The sequence below is a fragment of the Ursus americanus genome, chromosome 30 (assembly GCF_024610735.1).
Source record: "Ursus americanus isolate L20-20 chromosome 30, mUrsAme1.1.p, whole genome shotgun sequence".
NCBI lineage: Eukaryota > Metazoa > Chordata > Mammalia > Carnivora > Ursidae > Ursus > Ursus americanus.
The window spans coordinates 14,320,956-14,341,498 of record NC_142156.1 but is presented as its reverse complement, the minus strand read 5'-3'; positions in this window follow the sequence as shown (position 1 = coordinate 14,341,498).

Genomic DNA, 20,543 nt, shown 5'->3' with positions numbered 1-20,543 from the left:
GCTCGGAAATCCGCCTGCGTCAGCTGCAGGCGCTGTTGGGTGAAATGGACAGAGGAAAAGGAGCACTTATCATGTGTTGGGACCACTGTGGATAACTGGGGACCAAGACCGGTGGAAGGTGAGCAGGTGAGACTGTTATTCACTCTCTACTCTATTTCTGCCACGAGGGGCCTTGAGCAAGCCTGGTGCTATGGGCTGAACTGTATCTCCCAAAATTCATGAGTTGGAGTCCTAACCCCCCCCCCACACACAAGAGTCTGTTTTCCTTGACTCTCACACCACGACCACACTCACAACACTGTTGATGCCAGATGTGGGGGGTCTTCCCCACCCTAGGTACGTCTGGGTGTCCTACAATTCAGTATGGACACTAATTGAAACTAACCCCACTGGTTAAGGGCCCAGTCCCATGAGACTGCACTCCCCCCTAAAAAAAACTTGAGATGCCAATTGCAAGTAATAGATCCCTAGGTCACCTGCAACTTCTGTCCAATTTGGTTACACATCAGAGGTTCCTGTGAACCCCCTGCTTGGAGTCCACATTTTCTAGCACAACTCATAGACCTCAGAAGAACATTGTCTTAAGCATACCTGTTTATTCTATCATAAAGGATGTGATAAAAGATACAGACCAACAGCCAGTTGAAGAGATACATAGGATGAGAGCTGGAAGGATCCTAAACTCTGTCCCCAGGAATGTGGAACGTGCACCCTCACTGAACCTGAGCAGAAGCACCCAAACTAGACTCTTTTGAATGATCATCTATGAGAATAAGTGGTTATTGTTTTGCACAACATGAATATACAATCGACCAAAAGAGGAATATGGGTGATTCTTATTACAAACTGAAGATTAGCATCAAGAATAATCAAAGAAGATTTCCTTAGGATAGCAGGGAAATTTTCCCCACTTATATGAGCAAGGATAAAGACAGTGATAATACTCGCTGTTCGCAAGGATACGAGGAGACAGCCATTCCCACACACTGATAGTATGATACTTGCATCCCTGAGTCTGGGAATAGTTGTTACACAGCGTGATTGTAGCAGTAGCTAACCAATACAACGTCCGTTACAGGATGAGCGGACCACAGTGCCATCTTTCTCTGGTCCTTCAGAGATGGACGCTAGACCCAAGCTTGGCTAACAAATTAAAGCCCTCTCCTGCGATTTTTTTCAACTGGGAACCAGAAAGAGTGATCGTCAGCCTTTCTCCGATGGGGAGGCTATCAGGGGTGAGCACAGAAGAAGCTGGTAGACAAGTTGTACATTGAAATCTGGCTAAACGTAAAAACCAATGGGCAGAGAGGCATGGTAGTAATCAACTTGGTGATTTTGATTGTCCCTGAGACACACCTGCTTCCAGTCACACCTCTTGCTCAGGCACCTGAGCAAATACATCTTCTCCTCTGTTGTCTAATTGACTTTGATAATGTCCTGACTACCATGCCTCGTCCACCTGCCATGCAAACAGACTTCTTCCCAGGTCAGTCCCAACCAACTTCCAGACACTTGCCAGCTATGAACTTCAAGAGGGAACAAACCCACTGCATATAGAATAATAGGACTGTAGCGATAATCTAGTCTAAATCTTTCATTAAAGGAAGGACTTTCTTGAGGTGACACAAAATAAAACAGGCACACAAGCTAGCTCTCTGGCATTTAAAGCCTACCAAGGGGATGTTTGAGATGAATAGAGAACATCCGTTCCATTTGGCCGCCAATAAAGTCTTGTGCGAACTCATAAGTCAGAAACTTGGGTTCTGGGGCGCCTGGGTGGTTCAGTCCTTTAAGCGTCTGCCTTCGGCTCAGGTCATGATCCCAGGGTCCTGGGATCGAGCCCCGCATCGGGCTCCCTGCTTGGGGGGGAAGCCTGCTTCTCCCTCACACACTCCCCTTGCTTGTGTTCCCTCTCTCGCTGTCTCTCTCTGTCAAATAAATAAATAAAATCTTAAAAAAAAAAAAAAGAAAAAGAAACTCAGGTTCCCAAAGGGGAACAACAAAGAGATTTAATGTGTTGCCTTTTCAAATTGCAAAGGTTGAAATATTTTTTTCACAGTGTAGTGATGTTGAAAGTATAAAGAAGTGAGCACATTCAACCATCAATAGTGGCTGTACACATTGAGACATCTCTCTTAGAAGACAATGGGCAAGCCAACAATTTATCTGTTAAATTCTCCCAAGGAGATGATTTTGCAGTCAAAGGCAATGTTATATGCAAAAATGTTCATCGTTGCCTTTTTTTTTTTGTAACAGAGAAACTTTCAAAACAATCTAAAAATCCGACAGAGAGAACCAATTAAATTAGTGATGCCCTACCTTCTCTTCAATGAAATACTATGTGATCATTAAAATTTGCCACTGTCGGGAAGAGAGAGGGTAAAAGAGGGGGGCGTGGAGAGAGAGGCAGAGCGAGAGGCAGGGGGAAGGAGAAAGGAGAGAACAAAAGTCTGGAATAATATACACCTATATGTCAATAGAGATCCTCTCTTCGGGATGGCTTTTCTGTGGTTAGAATTATTGTTTACCTGCTTGGTTTGCTTTGCTCTTTCAGACTTTTCTTTGTGGTTTGAATTTGTTTACCTCTGCCCCAAATCTGGACTACAAAAGACTATTCCAATATAAGCAAACACCTGGTCCTCCCTGTGTTTGCCAAGGATCATAATCTCAGCAGAGAGATCATAAATAACGTAATAAAAAAGTCAAGCTATATGGTGGTACCCAGCCAAGTTGGCTTTCCTGAGGACCTTGGCTCCGAGAACATCAAAGCCCTTCCCACACATGAGTTCACTCATCCTTATGCCTTTTGGCTGAAACCTGGCTTGGAGTTTCAGGACAGCCTGGGCCACACTGTTCCTTGGGAAATGCTTACCATTTTTCTACTCTGCTTCTGTTTTCTCAACAGGTCCCCTTATGATCCAGTGTAAGCTCCAATTCTCTAGCTAAAGCAAAGTCAACATTCAGTTGTCCGGAAAACCCCATCTCTAGACTACAGCAAGGCATGGGGCTCTAGTCCCTGGTGTCAGATCATATGTAGGTTTGGCTCATTTGTCCCGGTTGGCCAATGATTCTTCTGCTTATAGCACTGAAATTCAGCAGCTGGAAAACCCAGTCTCTGGCAAAGCAGGACAACTGGTCACTCCAGCTTTGAATTTGGTCTCTTTCATTGATGAATCAGTCCCACCCACCTAAGCCTCAGTCATCCCAGGCTTGGAAAGGATATATCTTCCCTGGATCCTGGAAGATAGGGCAGGACATCAACAGACCTGATGTCTTCTGTCCCAGGGTCTTCAGTTTCATTGAAAAACAGACCTTAAACTAATGACTACATACTCAAGATATTGGTGGGGATAGAATTGGAATTGAGATGGGCAAAGAAGTCAAGAGAAGGATATTTCAGCCGGCACTTGAGGGATAGGACTCATAGCTTAACATTTCCTGGGGGCTCACTGTGTGCTGATACCAAGTAAAGCACTTTGTATGCATTATTTCACTTAAATGTCACATTAGCCTTTTCAGAGAGATCCTTATTTATCCCCGTTTTATAGATTTAGAACCCGAGTGTAAAGGAGGACATTTCTTTCTCGAGATCCCAGAGCCGGAAAGTGACAGATTAAGATTGGAAAGCAGGCAGCCTACTCCAAAGCCTGTATATTGCTTTTATTTCAGTAAAGTAATATCCATAAGGTTAAAAAAAAAAGAAAAAAGAAAAAGAAAAGCTAGAAACAAGGTCACAAACTTCACGATTGGAGAGAGAAGAAGCAGCCCCCTCCCCCGACCCACCCGTCCACGTTCTTGTTTCTCGGGACAGCAATCTCCAAAATTCTGTTTCATCAGATTTTCCAAACCATTTGGGAGCATCATCCTGGGCTAAATAAAAAGGAACTCAACATAAATTTCATGAACCACAACCACGAGTTTGAGATTTGCCCAGATGTGGGTGGCTCTGACTGTTGGCTCCATGAGCGTAGGGCTATCTGCCTTTTTGCTTCTGACTCTATTTCCAGCGCTTCTGTGCCTGGCACGTAGCAGGTGCTCATTAAGTATTTATCATATGAGTTTGTAAAATAAATTGACCCAAAGCATACGTTTTTAGAACAATCAATCCAACATGGAAAAAACACCTTCTTACAGAAATGTCCAGTCATTTCTCAAACATTTGTGTTTAAACACAGGCTACACAGCAGACACCGTAAATAACATGGAATAATTAAATAAGAGGGATGTACAAGATGATAAGAATATGTGAAAATCGAGAGTCTGTATTGACTCAATGCTCTGTTTTATATGCAACTCTCATTTAGCTTAATACAAATTATTCCCATCTGCCCCTTCCAACAGCTGAGCCTCCAGGAGGAACGCCTAACCCCAACCTCTTTCTCCTCCGGATGAGGAAATAGCCACGCTGAGAGAAAACCTCTCAGCAAGAAGTGACAGGTCTCAAGCAGGTATTTGGACAGCAGGCAAGCAATGAAGATAATGTGGAGCTTTGTTCAAACATCTGAGCACTGTATGTACCAAGACCAATGGTCATCATTGTTTTCTTTCCCACACTTACCCCCCTCCCGATCTACCCTCAGTACAAGCTCATGGGATTAGCAGGCAGGTCCCAGTTTGACTGAGGTCTTAGGTGCTATGGGGAAATTCAGAGATAAATAAACTTCCAGACAAGCAGTGGGCCTGACAGGGCCCACGATGAACTTGCCAGGTGCCATGTAGCCAGGATCGACGTGGGGGCAGAGTGACGGGCACCTGCTATTTATGAGCAGTGTCTCTGGGCTCAGACAGCTCTGTGATCTTGGGTGGGAAACTCAACCTCTCTGCACCTCAGGAAAATGGGGTTATTAGTAACACATGACCCTGACGGGTCACTGGGCTGATTATGTGACCCATTATACGAGCAGGTGCGTGTGACGCGCTTAGCATAGTGCCAACCATTATAAGCTCCTTATCCTTGGTGTCACAAGTAGTTTTTGAGGTTCCTCCAAAAGTTAAAAATAGAGCTAGCCTATGACCCAGCAATTGCCCTCCTGGGTATTAATCCAAAGGATATAAAAACGCTGATCCGAAGGGGCACCTGCACCCCAATATTTATAGCAGCATTAGCCACAATAGCCAAATTATGGAAAGAGCCCAGATGTCCATCGACTGATGACTGGATAAAGAAGATGTGGTTATATATATACACCGAATATGACTCAGCCATTAAAAAGAATGAAATCCTGTCATTTGCAAGACGTGGATGGAGCTAGAGGGTGTTATGCTAAGCGAAATAAGTCAGTCAGAGAAAGACAAATACCACATGATCTCACTCCTGTGTGGAATTTAAGAAACCAAACAGATGAACATAGGGGAAGGGAAGGGCAAATAAAATAAGATAAAAACAGAGAGGGAGGGAAACCATAAGCGACTCTTGACTGTACAGAGCAAAGTGGTGGTGGCTGGAGGGGAGGGGGGTGGGGGGATGGGCTGGGTGGGGGATGGGCATCGGGGAGGCATGTGCTGTGATGGGCACTGAGTGTTGTGTGTGGATGACGAATCACTGAACTCTACTCCTGAAACCGATACTGCACCGTATGTTAACTAATTTGACCTTAAATTTTAAAAAAATTAGTAATAATTTAAAAAAGAAGTAGTTTTAGGAAAGCAGCCCTCTTTTTTTTCTCCCAGCAAACTTACCATGCAAATATTATATGAACTATGTTATATAAACTATATAGAAACTTGCCGGTTTTGTAGGTTAAAAACAGTCAAATGTCCAAGTGATGTTGTGATACAAGAAATACATATTTGAGGGGCGCCTGGGTAGCGCAGTCTTTAGGCGTCTGCCTTCGGCTCAGGGCGTGATCCCGGCGTTCCGGGATTGAGCCCCACATCAGGCTCCTCCTCTAGGAGCCTGCTTCTTCCTCTCCCACTCCCCCTGCTTGTGTTCCCTCTCTCGCTGGCTGTCTCTGTCACATAAATAAAATAAAATCTTTAAAAAAAAATACATATTTGAGGTGCTTGGGTGGCTCAGTCGGTTAAGCGTCTGCCTTCGGCCGAGGTCATGATCCCAGGGTCCTGGGATCGAGCCCCACGTGGGGCTCCCTGCTCTCTCCCTCTGCCCCTCCCCACCACTTGTTCTCTCTCTCTCTCTCTCTCAGAAATAAATAAAATCTTTAAAAAAAGAAGAAGAAGAAATACATATTTGGTCTTCTGGCCCAGAGTTTCTGGCTCAGCGTTCCTAAAACCCTCACGATTTCCCAGTAAAAAGGAGGAGAGCCTGTTCTGTTATTCAGCCCACCTGAGTTGGTGCTCAGGAGCTGGCTGGTGTCTGAAGGCCCTCGACGGCTTCTGGTTGGAGTTTGGCTGCCCCAGGAACCAAGCATGTGATGAGAGGGTTGAACTCAGCCCCACCCCTGACCCTAGGGATGGGAGAAGGGCTAGGGACCCTGTTCGTCGCCAATGGCCATGATTTAATCAATCGTGTCTATGTAAGGGAACCTCCATAAAAACCCTAAACAGCAGGGTTCAGATGGTTTCTGGGAGGTGAATGCATCTCAGTGCTGGGAAGGTCATACACCCCGACTCTGTGGGGACAGAAGCCCCTGCGATGGGTCCCTTCTGGACCTCACCCCACATCCCTCCACATCTGGCTCTTTCCCTGTGTCCTTTCTAAAATCCTTTACAATAGACTAAGTAATACTAAGTGGAGTGTTTTCCTTGAGTTCTATGAGCCTTTATAGTAAATGCTCCAACCTCAGGGAGGGGTCGGGGAACCCCCCATTTACAGCCAAGTCAGACAGAAGTGTGGGTAAACTGAGGACCCCCTCCTTGGGATTGGTGTCTGAAGTAGGGGTCAGGCTTGCGGGACTAATCCTTAACCGGTGGGGGCCACGCTAACTCCAGGTAGAGTCAGGATTGAATTAAACCGTAGGATATCCAGCCGGCGTCCTCAGAGCCTTGGACAATGGCTTCGTGTGGGAAACACACGTTTGGTGTCAGAAGTGTGGTGAGGGGAGAAACCGCTTTTCCCTGAAGTCTGCAATTTCATACAGTTCAAGCTAATCAGATCGTGTAAAAACTGGGAGGAATTGGTAGAAGAGTCGATACACCAAAGGAGAAGGTCTTGAAACCCAGGCAAGTGCAGGTGTCTGAATTCGCCATGATTATTTTGCTAAATGTCCCCCCTCCCCCCCCGCCACCACCATCCCCACCCCATGCTGGCCCTTCCCTCCCTCTGAAGCCTTGCTCTCGGTTCCATAAAACATCAAGAAAAGAAACACCAGTAGTCATAAGTGTCACAATTCGGTTTTATGCAGCCGTTAACTAACCCCTGGCCAATCGTGGAGTTTGGCTGTCAGTATACTCCACACCTTGTTAAAAAAAAAAAAAAATCATATAAGAAACTTCGGTGAGAATTCATTGCACAGTCCTTGTAACTCCTGAGAGCCACTGAGTGACAGAGCAGGGAGGCTGGGTTTTTTTAAAGTTTCACTAGGGGACTGGCTTCTAATTGACCAACAGATAGCCCTGCTGGGGCCAAAGGATGGTTACAGGACAAGGCGTACCAGCCGCGAAGAATCGGATGGGAGGTAGGACGCTACTTACTAAAATTTTCAGACCCATAAAGATCGACAGGCTCATCCTGGCTTTTCTCCTGCAACACGTGATCAGTACAAGTTTTGCTGTTGTTGTCTTTGAGTCTTTGTATTCTCTTTGACACAATGGAGCTAAAAGGAAAGTGGCTGCCACAGTCTTGTTGTGGGGATTAAGGACAGAGTGTGGGTCAATTACATGACGACCAGGAAGCACTCAGTAATTGGTAGATAATACGGTCATGCATCTCGTGTCCGATGCGCACCGTGCATATAAAGTCAAAAACTTTATATGTGCTATCAGAAAGAACGAGTTCTCAACATTTGCGGCAACATGGACGGCACTGGAGGAGATAATGCTAAGTGAAATAAGTCAAGCAGAGAAAGACAATTATCATATGGTTTCTCTCATCTACGGAACATAAGAACTGGGATGATCAGTAGGGAAAGAAAGGGAAGAAGGAAAGGGGGGGTAATCGGAAGGGGGAACGAAGCATGAGAGACTATGGACTATGAGAAACAAACTGGGGGCCTCAGAGGGGAGGCGGGTGGGGGGAATGGGATAGGCTGGTGATGGGTAGTAAGGAGGGCACGCATTGCATGGTGCACTGGGTGTTATACGCAACTAATGAATCATCAAACTTTACATCGGAAACCGGGGATGTACTGTATGGTGACTAACATAATATAATAAAAAAAATTAGAAAAAACTTTATATGTATTTTCCCATCAATCCCTGCAGCAAGCCTATGAAGTAAACGTATTTACTTTTTTAAAAAGATGTATTCATTTATTTGAGAGAGAGCATGTGTGTTTGGTGGGGGGAGGGGTAGAGGGAAAGAATCTTCCAGCAGACTCCCTGCTGAGCACCAAGCCTGATGCAGGGTTCGATCTCACAACCCTGAGACCATGACCTGAGCCGAAACCAAGAGTCAGACATTCAACCGACTGAGCCACCCAGGCGCGTCGAAGTAAATGTATTTCGATCCATCCTACCTGAAGAAAGTCACCTGTCTGAAATTACCCAGGGGGGAAAAGCTGTAGCTAGAATCTGAATTGTAATGGAGAGTTTGGACAATTTGGAGGGCAGATATCAATTGCTAATCGTTTAGCTGTCCCTTTAAATCTTAGTGCCAATTCAGCAGCACTTGACAAATATTTATCATGCCCGAACTCATTGCCAGATGTGAAGCTAGGTGACTGCAACATGATCCCATGTTCAGCTGTTAGATTGTTCGGTGATTTGTGACTACAAATGTTCAGTTTAATTTAAAATTTAAGTTAAATTTTAAATCTAATTTTCACATTACAATTTTTAAAAAAGAGAAAGAAAGGCAGCATCTAAATAAAGAAGAGGGCGAAGGATGTCCCAGTTGATTTCCATAGCCTGAGCTGCATGCGAAGACTTCCAGAATGCTCTGGGAAGGGAGAGTCTGGTGTTCCTTGCCACCCACCTGCTCTCTATGGACAGATGAGAACAACTCTCCAGGCTGGTAGAGAGACTTATAACTCTTATTAGTGCACTTTTATAAGCATGTTTCAGAGGAGTTTCTCGACCCAAGTAGGGTTGCTCCCCATGTGGCTGTGTAGACCCAGGGCAGTGGGCTGTCATTAAGGGAGGCAGCATTGCCCAACGCAGGCGCTAAACCAGGTGGACACACACAGGCTAATTCTCCTGCCTCTTCCCCCCCACCCCCATTTCTCACACCTGCAAAATTACGACCCAGAAACAACTGGCTCTTTACTTGGGGGGAACACCCACAGACTGAAACAGCTTCTCACGCCTAGGGCTGGCCAGTCCCCCCACCCCCCACCCTCAGCAAGGAAACAGACCAGCTGACTCTGAACTTCCTCTTAGCCATCTGATTCCAGATAGTCCCCTTGTAGCATGAGGAAGAAAGACCATGTCTCCCACCACCCAAAGCTATCAACCACTGGCATGCTGCCACGTCCACTATTTGAGGTTTTTTCAGTGCATATTTTTAGAGTCATGGTTGTTGTTACTGTTTTCTTTCCAAGATTGGACATTCTGATTTTTGCACAGATGACATCCCCATGTCTGATTATTAGAGCATTGTACTCATTATACTCACTAATGAGTATAAAATGTAAATTGAATGATAAGATACTCTCTGGGGCTCTATGATATTAACAGCAAAGACATTTTATTACAGTGCCAGGCATTATTCTAAGTGCTTGACACTAAAAAAAGGACTGACTTTATCTGTACAACTCTATGACTTCGGTTCTCTTATTATCCCCACTTTACTGATGAGCAAACTGAGCCCAAGGTGATACATCTAATAAATGACAGAGCTGGGATTTGAACCTGGGGAATCTGTCTCCAGACACCATGCTCTTAACTAGGATTTAGACTTTTGGACTTGCAAACTTGACTACATAAAAACCAGTATTAGCGAGCAGCTAGGGAGACAGGCCATCATCCGTGCTGTTGAGAATACAAAGTGATACAAATTTTTGGAGAACAGTTTGGCAGAATCTAAAAAAATATTAAGTATTAATTTCTTCGACCTAGGAACTTTGCCTTTAAGAACGATTATCTAGAAACCTTCATATGCATCCACCAAAAAATACACATACGACTATACACACAGAATGGTTCACTGCAGCATTCTTTGTAATGGTGAATCAGTGGAAATCTTTTAATAATTAAATTAATACATATATACCATGAGAAATGTATGACTAAATCCAGATAGTTAAGTATAAATCAAAATAAAGAATTTGGATATGGAGGAAAAAACTAATAGAGCTGTGTCCATTTAAATACAAAACTAATACTAAAGAACATGAGGATCATACTTACAAAATAGAATGTTAATGTTAAAAACATTGGCAATATAAAACAAGCAATAAAACTAATAAGTCAGGATGGGAAGAGGGAAAATAGGAATAGTTTATTCCTTAACGTCATCTTTCATGTGAAGGATTCAGAATGTCAAAAATTGATATTTATTTTTAAAATGACTCCAAGAGCTTAATGTTTTCATGACCTTTTTGTCTTTATGTAGATTTTTTAAGGAAAGATTACATTTTGTGGTGAAGGAAGTTGTGCTAAATGTTGTACTAAATGGTGTAAGGTAGGGTTCAATTTCATTTTTTTGCCCAGGGATATCCAGTTTTCTCAACACCATTTGTTGAAGAAACTCTTCTTTCCCCATTATGTATTCTTGGCAACCTTGCTCAGGATCAATTGACCATATATGCATTTGCTTAATTCTGAGCTCTGTATTCTGTTCCATCAGTCTATATGTCTGTCTTTATACCAGTACCATACTGTTTTAATCACTGTAGCTTTGTAATATATTTTGAAATCAGAAAGCAAGATTTGCAGCCTTGTTCTTTCCCAAGATCACTTTGGCCATTCTGGATATTTTGTAGTTCCAGATGAATTTGAGGATTTTTTTTTCTATTTCTGTGAAAAATGCCATTGGGATTTCAATGGGTATGGCATGGAAGTTGTAGGTGGCTTTGGGTAGTATGGACATTTAAAAAATATTAAGTCTTCCAATTAATGAACATAAGATTATCTTTCCATTTATTCCTGTCTTCTTTAATTTCTTTCATAAATATTTTGTAATTTTCGGTGTACAAATCTTTCACCTCCATGGTGAAATTTATTTCTAAATATTTTATTATTTTGATGGTACTGTAAATGGGATTATTTTCTTAATTTGCTTTTCACATAGTTCACTGTTGGTATATAGAGACACAACTGATTTTCGTATATTGATTTTATATCCTACTACTTCACTGAATTTGTTAATTAGTTCCAAGAGGGTTTCTTTTCTCTCTCTTTTTTTTTTTAAGATTTTATTTATTTATTTGACAGAGATAGAGACAGCCAGTGAGAGAGGAAACACAAGCAGGGGGAGTGGGAGAGGAAGAAGCAGGCTCCCAACGGAGGAGCCTGATGTGGGGCTCGAACCCAGAATGCCGGGATCACGCCCTGAGCTGAAGGCAGATGCTTAACGACTGAGCCACTCAGGTGCCCCGTCTCTCTTTTTTTTTTTTTGCAGAGGCTTTAGGGTTTCTGCGTATAAGATCATGTGACCTACAGAGATCATTTTACTTCTTTCTTTTTGATTTGAATGCCCTTTATTTCTTTTTCTTCCCTAACTCAATAGCAAATAATAGTAATAATAATAATAATGATAATGATAACCCAATCAAAAATGGGCAAAGCACTTAAATGACATTCCTCCATAAAAGATATAAAAATGGCCAACAGTTGTATGAAAAATGAAGGGAAATGCAGTTGAAAACTACTGTGAGATATCACCTCACACCTGTTAAGACGGCTGTATTTTTTAAAAGAAAGATAATAAGTGTTCGTGAGGATACGGAGAAGGGGAACCCTGGTACCCTGTTGGCAGGAACGTACATTGTTATAGCCATTAGGGAAAATAGTACAGAGCTTCCTCAAAGAGTTGAAAATAGAACTACCCCACTTCTGGGTTTTACCCAAAGGAATTGAAATGAGGATCTCAAAGAGATATCTGCTATCCCATGCTCATCGCAGTGTTATTCATGGTAGTCAAGATAAGGAAGCAACCTAAATGTCCACCAACAGATGAATGGATAAAATACATACAATGGAATATTATTCAGCTTTGAAAAAGAAAGAAATCTCACCACTTAGAACAACATGAATGGGCCTGGAGGGCATTATGCTAGGCTCAGTGAAATACATCAGACACAGAAAGACACAGGTGTGTGATCTCACTTGGATATCGAATCTAAGATAGTAAGACTCGTTGAAGCAGAAGAGTAGAATGGTTGTTGCCAGGGGCTGGGGGCTGGAGGGGAAATGGGAAGGTGATGGCCAAAGGCATAAAGTTTCAATTACGCAAGCTGAGAATGCTCTGGAGATGTAATGTACAGCATAGTGACCATAGTTAACGATACTGTCATTGTATTCCTTAAATTTGCTAAGAGGGAAGATCTTAATTAAGCGTTCTTATTATATGCACACAAAAATAATAGTAATAAAGGGGGTGGGAGGAAAATTTGGGAGGTGATGAAGATGTCATAGTGATGGTCTCGTGGGTGGATACGTACCCCCAAACTTGTTGAGTCATACGCATTAAATACGTACAGCTTTTTGTGTGTCAATCATATGTCAATAAAGTCACTTTAAAAATAAATACGTGCATGATATTTGAGAAGAGGAGAGGAGAGAAAAATATTGCTAGCTGAAAGAGACTTAGTTGGCCTGTCAACTACATGTCACGTGTGATCATTTAATGCATTCTGGTTCAAAGAATGAATTATGAAAAGACATTTTAGAAAAAGAATATTGAAACGTGATTTGGGTATTAACCGAGAGGAACCTGCGAAGAGCAACTGGAGCTCTCGAACCTACGTGGCTGGTGGAAAGGCAGAACGGCTCAGCCGCTTTGGAAAACAGTCTGGCAGTTTCCTACAAAGGTAAAATACACCCACCATGTAAACCAGCAATTCTGCTCCTTGGCATTGACCCAAAAGAAGTGAACACTGTTGTCCACTCAAAAACCTGTGCCTGAGTGTTTATAGAGACTTTATTCATAATTGTGGAAATGGAAACTAACCAGATGTCTCTCAACAGAGAAATGGGGAAATGATCTGTCCTGCAGGCATGCAACGGAAAAGCACCCAACAACGAAAAGGAATAAGCTACTGCCATACAGGACAGCAAGGATGAAACACAAAAGCAGAAGGCCAGGAGAAGGGAGCCACATTCAAAAGGCTACCTGCTTTACGACTCCAGCTCTAGGAAGTCCTAGAAAAGACAGGAATAGACCACTGGTTGCTAAGACCCGGGGATGTGGGGCGCTGCCTACAAGAGGATAAGAGGGAATTTTGAGGGGTGATGGAAACCCTCCAGATCTTCACTGTCATGGTGGCTAGAAGACTCTATGCTTTTGTGCAGACCTGCAGAACTGTACAGTGGACAGGGTTGAGTTTTACTGAATGGAAATCACACCTCGCTGGCAAAAAAGGCATTAAGGAATTATTGTTAATTTTGTTAGGTTGCGACTACTTCTGTGGTTGGGGATCCATACAGAATTGTTTATGGATGAAATGCTACCTGGATTTACCTCCAAAATACTCCAAAGAACAGGGGCGCCTGGCTGGTGCAGTTGGCGGAGCGAGTGACTACTGATCTCAGGGTTGTCAGTTTGAGCCCTGCATGGGGCATAAAGTTTACTTAAACAAACAAAAGAAAAAACAGACAAAACAAAACAAAACAAAAAAAGCAAAAAAGCCCTCCAAAGAACAAAGAGGGAGAAATAGACCAAATAAGGCTGACAAATGTCATGATTGAGGAAGCTGGGGGTTCACGATGCTCTTCTTTCTACTCCTGCATATGCTTAACCGTGGTCATAATAAAAAGGTAAAAAGAAATTTAAAAGAAAGAAAAAGTCCCCTGCCTGGCTTCACCACTTCACACTGAACTTGGATACAGAACTCTCCTTAGTTTCAATCTTCTCACGACTAAGACAGAAGCAATATTTGGTGTGTATCGCACAGGATCTCATGATGCCCAGATCAATTAGCCCATGCGCTTGGATAAGTGAGACACTGTAAGCCTGCAATAAATGAAAGTAATCATTATTTTTAAAAATTGTGCTCAGGTATGTACAGACAGCCCATAGACCTGCAGTCAGGGAAGGAGGCAAGAGAATTTAGATTTCCACAGTGCCAAAGAAGTTCCTTCGCCGACGTGAAGGGGGCCTCACCCACTCGCTGATTCAGCGTCCCTCTCCCTCTAAGCCACTGTGTCCCAAGAAAGAGAGAGCAGTAGAAAAAATAAAAGACGGATGTCACTAGTGGCCCATGTCCTTCTGTTGGTGGCAAATAATAAAATAATTACATAACTAGGGTCAAGGTATCTCTATGGTGGAATGCCATCTAAGAGAAGACAAGAAAAGGAGGCATTTTCCTCAAGTCGCTCCTTGTCAGGATTGCTGGCCATAAGAAAGGGCAGGAAACCCAATACAAACCAATACAAATGAGCTGGAGATTTCTGTCCTTTCCTTTTAGGTTGCTTCTCCCTGGGGCGGGGGGGGGGGGGGATGGCTCACCCTCCTCTTCTCCGGGTGGCCGCTCCAATTGGGCATCCGCTACATGGACAACCACAGTCAATGGAGGGCTCCTGACTCTTGACGTCTGGATAAAATCCCAAGGAATGGCTCTGAGTGGCTCTGTTGGGTCACGTGTCCATCCCTTGGGCCAATCACTGTAGTCAGTGGATGGGTTGCTATGATCAGGTCATCCCTCCAGGCCCGGAGCTACTCTAGAGCATTACACATGCATCAGGGACAGAGCTGCGGGGGCCAAGTGGCAGGTGTGACATCAGGACAACCATGGGTGCTCACTCCAGCAGTGAGGAGCGCCAGCAGGCTGACAGAGGAGTTCGGGGGACATTGAAGTCCAGAGAACATCTGTGGACCCCTGTTCAGAAGGATGCTGAGAGCAGAATCCAGAGCAAAGGAATCGCACAGCTGCACGGATCAGTCTGATTATTTGCGGGAACACCTCCCCCTCCTTGCAGACTTCTGGCCAGAAATGGTCCTTAGTGTGTGTGGCAGGTGTTGCTGCTAGCCTTCCGTACCCCAACCACTCACTGGCACTGCTTGCGCCAACACCCATAACTCTCTACAGGAAAATTCTTTTTAGTGTGAATGCTGAAATACTCAGGTTTTGCAAAAAGACAGAACAGCCAGTGGGTCGATGCCTCTGGAAGCAGCCCTTAACCAATGATGATAGAGAGTTGGGGGTAATGTCCTAACTTCCTCTGTCCTCGCTTGGGGTAACTCAGTGTTCCATGCTGTCTCCCCAGAGCCCCCAGTGGGATGGAGCCCCGGGTGCCTCCCACCGGGGTAGCTGACATGATTATACATCACCTAATGACTTCCATCCGTGTCTTACTTGCGTCCCCTCTTCCCCCTGCCATTTCCTAGGATGCCCTCCCACATGAACTTTGACATGTGAATCCCTGTGTCGGGGTCTGCTTCTGAGCGAGTCTGAACCATGAGGGTTCCCAAACCAGTGGGGCTGAGTGAGATTTGGAGGACACCTCTGAGCATTCCCCAGGGAGTTTCTGGAAGTCAGGCAGATTGGGTTAAGAATACCGGGAGCATGGAGCTTTACATCAAAAACTACGGATGTACTGTATGGTGACTAACATAATATAATAAAAAAATATTATTAAAAAAAAAGAATACCGGGAACAGGAAGGAAAGGAGGGAAGAAGGAAAAATTAGACTAGACAAATAAATAATAAGCCCATTGCCTGGAAATAAAGATTACGACATATATGCATATTGACTAAGTGAATGAATTAACAAATAAACAAATGGAAAAGTGAAGATCTTCTTCATTTTAGCTTTGGGAGGGAGAAAACCCTGTTCTTCTCTGAACATCTTAATACCAATAAATAGTTCAGAGGAGGCCCTAAACAATGCGATACCAATTTCTTAACATAAAAACACCTCTTGGAATTCCATTTGGCTCCTTTGCAAAATGGTGGTCAATCACAACGAGAATGCTCAGAGGCACTTGGAAGGATAACATACAATGACACATTGTGTAAGAGAAAGAACTCTCCAGGCGGGAATTTTTGCAGGTGACGTTTCTTAGGACAGAGCCATGCGCTGTGATGCCTCGAACAAGGTCGGAGCGAACTTTCTAAACTGAACAGTAACAATGAGACTGTGCCTGCCCAGCACCTGCCACGTAGTCGCGGCTCAGGCAACAGCAGGCCAGGCAACGAAGGACATTGGCAGGTGGTTCTTCTCTCATTCATAGTCTCAATTGTCCACTACTTTCACCTCCACTCAAGGGATCACCAAACAGACCGCCTGTCCTATTAGAGAGGCTGATACGCACCCAACTCCCTCTTGAATTTTTCTTGTCAAGTTTGAGATGTGGTTCAGCATTAGGATTCGTGAGGACAGCTCCCTGCTTTCATGTACCTGTATTTCCATTACCCTGTATTTCATGTACATACACTTTATTTTCCTTTGGTGGCTCACCGGGGCATGTGATTGAAGAATGATGGTTACTGAGGATCACAGAGGAAAATACAAGGTTGCAGGCTTTGGATGGAAGCTTCTGGGCATAGCAATGGGCGAGCCTCATTCCTAGCCAGTGAATGCAGGCAAGTGGGTGGTGTAAATGCTTATTTTAAGGGGGGAGTCATTTATTTTTCAGGCAGAAAGTTTATACAGCTTGAGAGAATTATTTGGGAGGAAATGAAGCCCATGGCATATGACGCTTATGCTCATGGGCCTCGCTGCCTCCCCTCCCCTCTCTCCCCAGCTCTGAAAGCGAGAAGGCTGACCCTTCCTCTCCCGGCCCCCGTGCACCCAGGTCTCACCCGCACGGGCTTGGACAATGGTCATTTGCACAAGGGCAGTTACTGTCGGAACTGGCTCCTTTGAGGCCTCAGTGGTCCCCATGGAAGGATAAGCCAAATCAAGTTTGGGGGCTATAATGAAGCCGGTCCCCGAAGGACAGAATCTGGAGATGGACCTGAGAACAGAAGTCTCAGGCTTCGGAGACAAACACCGGCTTGGGCTATGCCATTTATCTGTGACATAACCCCGAGCCTCAGTTTCTCCACTTATAAAAAGTTGGGGGACTAGATGCTTTCAAGATTCCTCTTAGCTCTACTATGACATTTTAGGTAACATCATACTGCCTGTGTTTACTCACAGCTTGGTCTGGCAAAAGTCCGTCACTGTGACACGTACTCTTCCCCTGGTCCCCTTTCCCCTCTAGTTCCTTTTCCCACCCACCGTCCCTTTATCCTTTCCATTCCAGAGATCCCTACTGATGCACCCACCTGGGCCAGGCAGTGCAACGGGCCCTGACACCGAGTGGTCAACAAAGCAAAGAACTTTCTGGTGTGGAGTTGCCATTGTAATGGGGAAGGCACACAGGGTCTCAGCAAGCAAGTCCGTAATGAAGTCAGACCAGATCACTGTTGGAGCTAATCTAGGGGCACAGAGGCACAGCCATGCTGGGATAAACTGTGGGAATTTGGGCAAGTGACGGAAACTCTCTGGGCCTCAGTTTTCTCATCTGTAAAATGGGGCTGATAACAGTATCTGCTTCATAACACTGTTGAGACAGTGAAATGAAGTGGCCAGGAAAGCTCTCGGAACAGAGCCGATACAAGCCTTAGCTGCTTTTTGTATCACCGTCGTCATTGTTATGGATTTGCCACTACTTTTCCCAGTTCTCTGCTTTCTCTCTGGAATTTTCCTCGGCCTTTGGAGTCAGGCAGGTCCAGATGCAAATTCCGTCACCTCCGAGCTGTGTGAGTCATTTCACTTCCCTGATGTGTAGTTCCCTGATTTAGACAAAGGGGGCGACCTTAATAATGATCCTAATGATAATTCCTTTTTCTACAAAAGGATATTGCAAAGATTAAATAATAACATGTAGAAAGTTCTGGCACATAGTAGGTCCCAATAAACATGTGTTTTCTTCTCTCTCTCTCTCTCACACACATATTTCTGTCACAAAGTTTCCTTTAATTTTGATGATTCCACTTAAAACTTTTTTTAAGTAAGCTCTACACCCAGTGGGGGGCTGGAACTCACGACCTCAGAATGAAGAGTCCCATGTTCCGCTGATTGAGCCCCCCAGGCTCCCTGCATTTAAAATTTTTTTGAGGGACGCTTGGGGGGCTCAGTCAGTTAGGCATCTGCCTTTGGCTCAGGTCATGGTCCCAGGGTCCCGGGATCGAGTCCCGCATCAGGCTCCTTGCTCAGCGGGGAGCCTCTTTCTCCCTTTGCCTGCCATTCTCCCTGCCTGTGTTCTCTCTCTCTCTCTGACAAATAAGTAAATAAAGTCTTTTAAAAAATAAAATAAATAAATAAAAATTTGTTGATGATATTTTGTAATGTAATTGATTTCCCCCTTGTGTTTTGTGCACTGACAAATATTATTCTGGAGTGGAATCTGGGCTTCCTCAGACTGCCAAAGGGACTGGAAATGTCTCAGATTTGGCCAGCCCAGAACTTTCTGATGACAGCTTATCACTTGTTACACCTGCTTGAAATTTTTCCAGGCTTAAAAAAGCCTTCATTCAGGGGCGCCTGGGTGGCTCAGTCGTTAAGCATCTCCCTTCGGCTCAGGGCATAATCCCAGTGTTCTGGGATCGAGCCCCGCATCAGGCTCCTCCGCTGGGAGCCTGTTTCTTCCTCTCCCACTCCCCCTGCTTGTGTTCCCTCTCTCGCTGGCTGTCTCTCTCTCTGTCAAATAAATAAATAAAATCTTAAAAAAAAATAAAAATAAAAAATCCTTCATTCAAAAAAAAAATCCTTCATTCAAATCGGTGAGAAAAATGTCTTCTTACCATGATCATTTCTCTGGCATTCTCTGCTTCTCTAGGTCCCTGACTTTTTTTTTTTCTCATTAGGCTCTTTCTGGGCTTGTCCATACAAGCTCTAAAACATAGAAATGGAGTGGGGGTTGCCAGGAGCTGGGAAGGGATGAGGAGTTGGGTCTAAAACATGAAACTTTGTCACAGGTATGCATGGAGAGGAGAAAAACAGTATATATATATATATGTGTGTGTGTGTGTGTGTGTGTGTGTGTGTGTGTGTAATATATATAAAAGGTTTGGTTTCTGTGGTTTCCAGGCATCCACTAGGAGTAAGGGAGACTACTGTACATGCAATTTTCTATAATAATATTAAATACACCACCTTCTTTTTTTTTTTAAGATTTTATTTATTTATTTGACAGAGATAGAGACAGCCAGCGAGAGAGGGAACACAGCAGGGGAGTGGGAGAGGAAGAAGTAGGCTCATAGCGGAGGAGCCCGATGTGGGACTCGATCCCAGATCGCCGGGATCATGCCCTGAGCTGAAGGCAGATGCTTAACCGCTGTGCCACCCAGGCGCCCAATACACCACCTTCTAACCAACGTCAACACTTAAAAATTTTATAGCTGTCTCCCGAGGTCCGTAATACGGGTCTACAACATTGATGGCAGCGCTACAACGATATCCCCTATGACACTCCTCATAAATACTTCCATTCATCCCCTCCTGCTGGACATCTAGGTTATTTCCATCCTGTGCATTTTAAGTCACCCAAGAACGGAATCATTCCTTTACTCCACCGTTTGTGTCTTCACGCTGTTCCTGAGGGATTCCAGAAGGTCAGGCAGAGCTGCAGGGACTCTGTATGGACGTAAAGGTTGAATGAATTGAGGCTTCGAGGGGTGGCCCCCCCACCCCGAGGGGCTCCCTGCTGCAGGTTTGGAAAGGTCTCCCTCACTCTCTGAGCTCACTGTCACTGCGAAAACTGGAAGTCATAAGGAGGTCAACAGAGGCATGACAGGATAGTACCTGCTGGGACCTGTTGACTTCCAGAGAAAAGAGAAGAGATCATTATTTCCTGATAACCTGCCATTTCACGGCAGTCACCAGCTGCTGTGGGACCAGTCCGGCTCGGCGCCCCCTGATATTAAGTATAATGAAGAGTCTTGCGGCCCCTGAGTTTGCATCACACAGGAAGGAGGCAAACTTGCACAAACAGGAAGATTTTCTCTTTCTCCCCGAGTCACTCCCCCATGTTCCTCCTGCCGTCTGCTACGGACCCAGTGCCAGGAAATTTCCCACCTCCCCGCCCCGGCCGCGGTGGAAAGGGTGCAGGGGCCCCTGGGTAGCCCTTCGGCTGGCTTCCCTCCTGAAACACACCCCAACCCGCTTGCCCGCGGCAGCCCGAGGGGGAGATGAAGCCTCGATCCGCCCTGGGCAGCGCGGTGAGCGCGGCTCCTTTCACCCGCTTAAGGCGCGAAATACCTTACGCACAACTTCTTGCTTGACGCGCACAGAAACACCGAGAGGAACGTCTTGCTATTCCCATTTCACAAGCGAGGCGACAGAGGCTCGGAGAGCTCCACCGGTTCACGGCAAATCAGTGTGCCCGTCAGGTCCT